Below are 8,742 nucleotides of genomic sequence, written 5' to 3'. Positions count from 1 at the left end.
TGTGGTGTGCTGCTGCAAAGGAGGCTGGGAAGGGAGCCTGGACCTGCCCAACCTTGCAAGGGAAGATTGAGCCTCGGCAGGCAGAGCCGCCCGGGGTCGAGAGGGAGTTCAGATCCCGGGCAGCCAAGCCAAGGCAGTACTGTGCACTCCAAGGCCGGTCCTAGCGGCAGCCGCAAGCGTGGGAAGGTCTCCAGGTCCTTGGCCTTTGGATGCACTCTGAGCGGACAGGGAAGTGGAACACTGAGGACATTCCAGACTCGGCCCCAGTGGCTCCCGGCCTGTTCTCCTGATTCCAGACAGAGCGGCACCGCCTTGGGGCTGACTACCAGAACTTCTGCCACACTTTATGGGCCAAAGTGGGTCATGGAAGCAGCCCGGTTTCATGGGATGGGAAATGGACTCTGTGTCTTCCTGCAAGGAGCAGCAGGGGATGTGATGGGGACAGCTTTGCAATCACGGCCCTGACAGCCTTGTCACCTCCTAACCTGAAGCCCACGGTGGCTTCTGCGTGGGGAGGTCCTGTGAAGCCTGCACTCAAAGCTCTGTGGGCACAGCAGGGTTGGTGACCACAGTCATGGCCCCACAGAGGGGTGGGGAGGCCTCTGATTCTTTAAAGCACAGAAGTTCTACCCTGGGAGGTGATAAATTGTCCATTGTACCAAATTTTCGGGTCTTGCAAAGCCCTGGGAATGGCTGTGGAGACAGCTCGTGCCACCTTGGAGAGGTGTCCGTAGTGCCAGGGGAGTGGGGGACAACTTTGCACACTTGTCTGGCTGGAGATAGGCAGGGTGTGTGCACAGAAGTGCAGCCATGTGTGTGCAAAGACCAGCGTTCAGTTGTCGTTCATTTTTCCATTCACTGGGTATTTACTGAGGACCTACTGTGTGCTGAGCACTGTCCCAAGGGCTAAAGACACAGCAGGAGCTGAGACAGACAAAACCCTTGTTCTCACAGGCCAATAAATCAGATAGATAAAACTATGGCAATGCGTGTTTTGGGGAAAAGATGGCAGGACTGAGGGACAGGGGCCACTGTTGGAAACGGCCATTCAAACAGGGAGGGAGTTGCTGAGAAAAAGGCATTGGAGTAGGTGTGGTGGATGGAGAATTCAGACCAGCAAAGCTTAGAATTCCTAGGCCTGGTGGCTATTTAGTTTCTAGAGCTCAGTGGTCAGAACCCAGAAACCCAGCCCCAGGATCACTGGCCATCCACTCTCATGGTGCCCCTTGCTGCGGATCTGCAAGCCTCCAGGGCACAGAGCAGTGGGGAAATTTCTTCTCCAAACTCCAACCCATCCTCACCCTGGAAGGCATTTTGAGAGTCAGTTGCTATGGGAAGTATTTCAACTGGCAGGAATTCAAAAGCCAAGAATGACTGCCTATCAACCCTCAAGGGCCCCCACCTGGGAGATTTAATGGGCCTTTATCGGGCGTGCTGGGAACTCGCCCCAGGAATGAAGTGGCTCTGCAGCCATGCAGCAGCTTCCTAATCCAGGATTACGCTGCCAGGAGGCAGGGGCCGTGCTGCCTGCCCTTTTTATTGGTGTCCAAGCAGGCACCCCCAGCCATCATCGACCTCCACGGGTGGAGGCAGAGGGGACAATCTCAACTACTGGATGGTTAAGCTACGGAACACGCCAATCTCTCACCTGTTGGTGGCTACAGCAGCTCTGGGTAACAGACACCTGTCCCAGGTGCAGTGTCCAAGACTGCAGACAGAGATGGGCTTCTGCCAGTAACCAGAGCTAAAGACTGCTGGAAAAGACCCATGCTTGTGAAAAAGGCCAGTGAGGAGCCCTGCTGGTTAGGAGGAGCTGTCAGACTGGGGATGGGGTTGTGACAGTAATGCTTCCCCATCCGCATCATGCCCGCCCTGGTTCAGATCTCTAAGGAAATGACCGTGATCAAGCAGCATGACCAGGCTCCAAAAGGGGCGAAAGAGGAGCTCCCTGCCTCCCGCACAGTGCTCCCTCAGTGGGTGGGAGCAAGAATGGGAAACCCTAGGGGTGGAGAAACCCTGAGGGGAAGTGTGAGCCCCACCCCTCAAGACATTCATCAGGGTCAGGGCCTGTGGGACTTAGAGGAAAAACAAAATGCTGCTCACAGGATCATGTCAGGGGGTGAGGGCCCCCGTCCAGTAAGGGTTTGTTGCACAAAACAGACACCACTGCAGTGATTCAGGAGAAAGGTATGGAGCAGTGGGAACGGCATGCTCACTCCGTCACTGGGAAGGCTGAGAAATGACCTCTGGTGGGCTCTCCAGAAGACCCCCACTGGAAGTGTTGATATCCAGAACATTCTTCCCCAGCTGTGAGGCAGGAGTCGACAAGACATTGTATCCAAATTGCAGAACACCAAAGATGAAAAGAAGATCCTAAAAATAGCCAGTAAAAAAGAAAATCACCTTTGAGGAAAAAGTTTGACTGGCAGCCCACCTCCTCAGGGCAGCTACTGAGGCCACAGAACCGTGGATTCGTGTCTTCAAAGTGCTACAAAAATGGCTCCACTTAGCATTGCATACCCAGCAAAACTATCTTTCAAGAAAGAGGGTGAAACGAATTAAAGGTAACTTCAGAAAAAAAGAGAGGGTTTATCACCAAGAGACACGTCAAAGGAACTTGTGTTCCACGTTCTGGTGTCCAGCATTGGCGTTCCTCTGTTTTCCCTGGACCCTGCCCTCCCTGCAGCTCCTCCTCTGTCTTCCCTGGGAATCGCCCTCCCTGTAGCTCCTCCTCTGTCTTCCTGGACCCCGCCCTCCCTGCCAGCTCCTCCTTTGTCTTCCTTGGGCCCCACCTTGTCTGCCAGCTCCTCCTCTGTCTTCCCTGCAGCTCTTCCTCTGTCTTCCCTGGGCCTCACCCTGTCTGCCTGTTCCTCCTCTGTCTTCCCTACAGCTCTTCCTCTGTCTTCCCTGGGCCCCACCCTGTCTGCCTGCTCCTCCTCTGTCTTCCCTTCAGCTCTTCCTCTGTCTTCCCTGGGTACTGCCCTGCCTGCAGCTCCACTCTCCCTCTCTTGGATCCCACACCCCACCACTGAAACTAACTTCAGATTTATCATTCTCTTATTAGAAGCAGTGCATTGAAAGGGCACCATTAAAAAAGTGAAAAAATTCACATAATGTGTGAAAAATTTTGCAAATCATACAATGGGTTGGTATTTAGAATACATATAGGACTATTATAATTCAATAATAAAGAGACAAATAATCAAATTTAAAAGTGGGAAAGGGACTTGAGTAGACATTTCTCCAAAGAAGATATACAAGTGGCCACAAAGAACATGAAATGATGCTCAAAATTCCTAGCCCTCGGGGAAATGCAAATCAAAGCCGCAGCAGGGTCCCCTCACACCTGCTAGGATGGCTAGAATAAAAAACCCATAAGAACAAATGCTGACAAGGAAGCAGAGAAACTGGGACCCTCATTGATTCCATACATGGTGGAATGTAAAATGGCGCAGATGCTTTGGAAAATAGACTGGCAGCTCCTTAGATGATTAAATATGGAGTGACCATGTGACCCAGAAATTCCACTCCTAGCTCTTTACAACAGAGAAATGAATGTTCACCCCAAAATTGTACCTGAATATTCACAGCAGCATTATTCAGTTTAGCAAAAAAGTGGAAATAGCCCAAATGCCTATCAATTGCCGAGTGGATAAACAGTATGTGGTGCACCCTACAGTGCAGTATTACTCAGCTATACAAAGGGAAATACTTACACATACCACAACCCAGGTGAACCTTGGAAACATGCTCAGTGAGAGAAGCCAGTCGGAAAGAACTACTAATTTATGATTCCACTTACATGAAACATCCAGAATGGGCAAATCTGCAGACACAGAATGCAGAACACTGGTTGTCAGGGGCTGGGGGATATGGAGGAAAGGGGACATACATGGTTTTTCTTTGGGGTAATGAAAATGTCCTGGAATTGAATAGCTGTGATGGTTGCACAACTCTGTGAAGATAGAAAAAGCCATTGAGTTACACACCTAAGTGGATGGAATTGGGTGTTATGTGAATTCTGAGTAAAACTGTTGAGAACAAAAAGCAAAGCATGGCCTGGCACGGCAGCTCACACCTGTAATCCCAGCACTTTGGGAGGCCAAGGCCAGCAGATCATCTGAGGTCGGGAGTTTGACACCAGTCAGAACCAGCATGGAGAAACCTTGTCTCTACTAAAAATACAAAATTAGCCGGGCGTGGTGGTGCATGCCTGTAATCTCAGTTTGTCCAGAATTGGTGGGTTCTTGGTCTCACTGACTTCAAGAATGAAGCCGCGGACCCTCGTGGTGAGTGTTACAGCTCTTAAAGTGGCACATCTGGAGCCTGTCCCTTCTGATGTTCAGATGTGTTTGGAGTTTCTTCCTTCTGGTGGGTTCGTGGTCTCGCTGGCTCAGGAGTGAAGCTGCAGACCTTTGCGGTGAGTGTTACAGCTCTTAAGGCAGCACGTCTGGAGTTGTTCGTTCCTCCCGGTGGCCTCGTGGTCTTGCTGGGCTCAGGAGTGAAGCTGCAGATCTTCACGGTGAGTGTTACAGCTCATAAAAACAGCGTGGACCCAAAGAGTGAGCAGTAGCAAGATTTATTGCAAAGAGCAAAAGAACAAAGCTTCCACAGTGTGGAAAGGGACCTGAACGGGTTACCAATGCTGGCTTGGGCAGCCTGCTTTTATTCTCTTATCTGGCCCCACCCACATCCTGCCGATTGGTAGAGCCGAGTGGCCTGTATTGTTAGGGCGCTGATTGGTGCGTTTACAATCCCTGAGCTAGATACAAAGGTTCTCCACCTCCCCATCAGATTAGTTAGATACAGAGTTTCGACACACAGGTTCTCCAAGGCCCCACCAGAGCAGCTAGATAGTGTCAATTGGTGCATTCACAAACCTTGAGCTAAACACAGGGTGCTGATTGGTGTGTTTACAAACCTTGAGCTAGATACAGAGTGCCGATTGGTGTATTTACAATCCTTGAGCTAGACATAAAGGTTCTCCACGTCCTCACCAGAGCAGCTAGATACAGAGTGTCGATTGGTGCACTCACAAACCTTGAGCTAAACACAGGGTGCTGATTGGTGTATTTACAATCCCTGAGCTAGACATAAAGGTTCTCCAAGGCCCCACCAGACTCAGGAGCCCAGCTGGCTTTACCTAGTGGATCCCGCCCCGGGGCTGCAGGTGGAGCTGCCTGCCAGTCCCGTGCCCTGCGCTCGCATTCCTCAGCCCTTGGGTGGTCGATGGGACTGGGCGCCGTGGAGCAGGGGGTGGTGCTCTTCAGGGAGGCTCGGGCCGCACAGGAGCCCATGGAGTGGGTGGGAGGCTCAGGCATGGCGGGCTGCAGGTCCCGAGCCCCGCCCCGCAGGAAGGCAGCTAAGGCGCGGCGAGAAATTGAGCACAGCGCCCGTGGGCTGGCACTGCTGGGGGACCCAGTACACTCTCCGCAGCCACTGGCCCGGGTGCTAAGTCCCTCATTGCCCAGGGCCAGCAGGGCTGGCCGGCTACTCCGAGTGCGGGGCCCGCCAAGCCCATGCCCACCCGGAACTCCAGCTGGCCCGCAAGCGCCGCACGCAGCCCCAGTTCCTGCTCGCGCCTCTCCCTCCACACCTCCCTGCAAGCTGAGGGAGTGGGCTCCAGCCTTGGCCAGCCCAGAAAGGGGCTCCCACAGTGCAGTGGTGGGCTGAAGGGCTCCTCAAGTGCCGCCAAAGTGGGAGCCCAGGCAGAGGAGGTGCCAAGGGCAAGCGAGGGCTCTGAGGACTGCCAGCACGCTGTCACCTCTCACCAGCTACTCTGGAGGCTGAGGCAGAAGAATCCCTTGAACCCAGGAGGCGGAGGTTGCAGTAAGCTGAGATCATACCACTGCACTCCAACCTGGGCGACAGAGCCAGACTCCGTCTCAAAAAATAATAATAATAATAATAAAGAAAAAAAAGAAAAAACAAAAAGGCAAAGCATTTCTTCTCTTCCTCAGTTCTAACCCCAAACTTGCATATGAGATCCATTATCTACTCAGAAAGCAAAGCCCCACTCTGCTTCACAGAAATCATTCTCTTTAGAAGCAGCTGACAACCCCCTCCCCACACAAAATTACAACGTATATTCTTTCATACCCAGAAAATGGGCCTAGCCCTGCCCTGTCCAATGGAAATACAACATGAACCAGGAGCTTAATTTTAAATTTTCTAGTGGCCATATTTTAGAAAGCAAAATAAATAGGTAAAATTAATACCATATTTTATTTAATCCAATATCTCCAAAACATTATAATTTCAAAATGTAACCCATTTAAAGTGTTTAATATTTTACATCTGATGTGTGTTTTGCACATACAGGACATCTCAATTCAGACGAAGCACATTTGAAGTGCTCAACAGCCACAGCAGAGAGCTGCCCTCTGTAAGTCCCAAGTGACAGACTGGCTTAGGCAAAGGGAGAAATGGGACTTGGCAAATGTAACTGAATGCCCCGACAGTTCTAGTCTTTAGACACCACGGATCCAGAAGTTTAAACTTTCTCTCTCTCTTTCCCTTCCCCTCTCTTCCTCTCTATCCACCCTCTCTCTCTGCCTCTGTCCTTTCCTCCCTCCCTCTCCCTCTCGTCCTTTCTCTCTCATTCTCTTCCCTTCCCTCTCCCTATCTCTCTCTCTCTCTCCCCTTTCCCCTTCCCTCCCTCTTCCTCTCTCTCCCTCCTTCCCTCCCTCTCTCCCTTTCTCTCCTTCCCTCCCTCCCTCTCTCCCTTTCTCTCCTTCCCTCCCTCCCTCTCTCCCTCTCTCCCTTTCTCTCCTTCCCTCCCTCCCTCTCTCCCTTTCTCTCCTTCCCTCCCTCCCTCTCTCCCTTTCTGTCCTTCCCTCCCTTTCCTTTCTCCTTCCCTTTCTCCCTCCCCATCGCTCTCTCCTCCTCTGCCTCTTTTTCTCCTTCTCTCTTCCCTTCGCTCCCTCCCTCTCTTCCCATCTCTCGGTTCTGAATTCCTCTGAATTATCTTCTCTCCTTGGCTCATGGAGTGGCCCCCAGCAGTTCTTGGTTTGCCAACTCCCCCCTATGTAAAGGAGGAATCTCTTTTTCAGGGGAAGAAAATGTCCCTATGGAGTGGCATGCTGAGCCCTGACCGGAGGAAGGGATCTTCTGATTGGCCAGTCGGGCCCCATGTGTCTGCTGGGGGTGTGACTTGCTCGCTGCTGGCAGGGCAGAAGGAGCAGCGTCCCCCACCCTCCACCTGCACCTGAGCCAGGACTCTCTAGGGCTGAGAATGTACACAGCTCTGCTCAGGCATTTTGTTAATGGAGCTTCTTAATTGTCTGTAACTTACCTAATTTTGCTCCCAAGCTTCTGTCCTACTGGGAAGCAGGAACAACATTCCAAACTTTGAAAATAGCTTAATCTAGTGCTATTTAAATGATCTCTCTTGTTTTCATAGTCTCTTGTGGGAAAATGGTAAGTTCTGGTCTCAGTTAAACTTCCTATCAGGATCTTTCTCCCTTTTCTTCCTTCTTCCCAAGATGACACTGGGGGCTAATGCAAAGCTCCCAGGTCTTCTTGGCAGTAGGGAAGGGGAGGTCAGCTCTGTGGGCCTGCTGTGGGAGTGCCTTAGCACACTCAGGGCCACCGTGTACAGCTGTGTGGGTTGTGCACTGCACAACTCCATGGGACGACATCAGCATAGACAAGAGTGTATTTGGTACTCCCTGGAGTTGTCTCTCCCCTCTGCTTCTCAGCCCTGAATGCCCCTGGCTTCTAGATGTGTGCTGGCTCTGCAGCCCTGCCCAGCAGCTTCCTCCTGACTCCAGGCCCTGCTGTTCTGGCAGGCTTCTCAGCACTTCTCTACCCCTTGAGGGGCCATAGGCAACTTCTGGGTCACTCACCCCTCCACAGGAGACAAGGGGTGCTGTCTCTTAGGGGAGAAAGCAGGTCTCTTCTTCACACCTGCCTTTCTCAGTCCCATCAGGAGAGCCGGGGCCTCCCTCACCGTGACTCTTGACCCTGCCAGATGTAGAGGGTTAACTGAGTTTCTTCCCATCAAAGCTTTGCTTTTGACAGATGAGGCAGCAGAAGGGTTGGGCGACCCCCATTCCCTCTGTCTCAATGGCCTGTGGCCAGGAAGAATGAGGGCTTCTTTGTCCCAGGTGGCATCCACCCTCCAGGAAACATGGGTTTAGAGGGCACGAAATCATCACACAGTTCCACCCCACCCTGCAGGGGAGGGCACTGGCCATTACAATTGTTCCTTCATTTTACAATGGATAAACCGAGGCTGAGAAAGAGACAGAGACTTGCTCCAAATCACAGGAGGCACAGGCCACAAGACAAGGATCCCTGGCCAGGCCTGCTCCTTCTGTTCTCATGGACTGATCATTTAAAAAGGAATTTGTGTCTTGAAAACTACTTTTTAAGGAATTTGTTTCACTAAGAGACAAGAGGACTTCTGGCTCTCTTTCTTGGACTTAAAACTGTTTTTGCACCCTCCCTCCAGCCTTTCAGGCTGGCAAATGCGCAAAGAATGACAGGAATGTCGCACACCTGCAGATGCCAAGTTGTCTGAGAAACCAGGCCCAGAGGAGGTGAGCCCCACTCAGAGCCCCACTGGGAGGGGTGGAAGCCACTGGGCAGGCTCAGCCACGTGGAACAAAGGAGAAAAAGTGCTGGGGAGGGCATGGCAGGGGAAAGCGAATGCACAGGGCAGGCTGGGCCCAGCTCCGCTCACACCAGGCAGCGTCTGGGTGGTTGGTGAGAGCCTCAGGTAGGACCCCCCACCGCAGG

This window comes from Pan troglodytes, chromosome 2 (genome assembly GCF_028858775.2).
Source record: "Pan troglodytes isolate AG18354 chromosome 2, NHGRI_mPanTro3-v2.0_pri, whole genome shotgun sequence".
NCBI classification, from domain to species: domain Eukaryota; kingdom Metazoa; phylum Chordata; class Mammalia; order Primates; family Hominidae; genus Pan; species Pan troglodytes.
The sequence above is the reverse complement of the archived record's forward strand: the minus strand, read 5'-3'. Positions refer to the sequence as shown.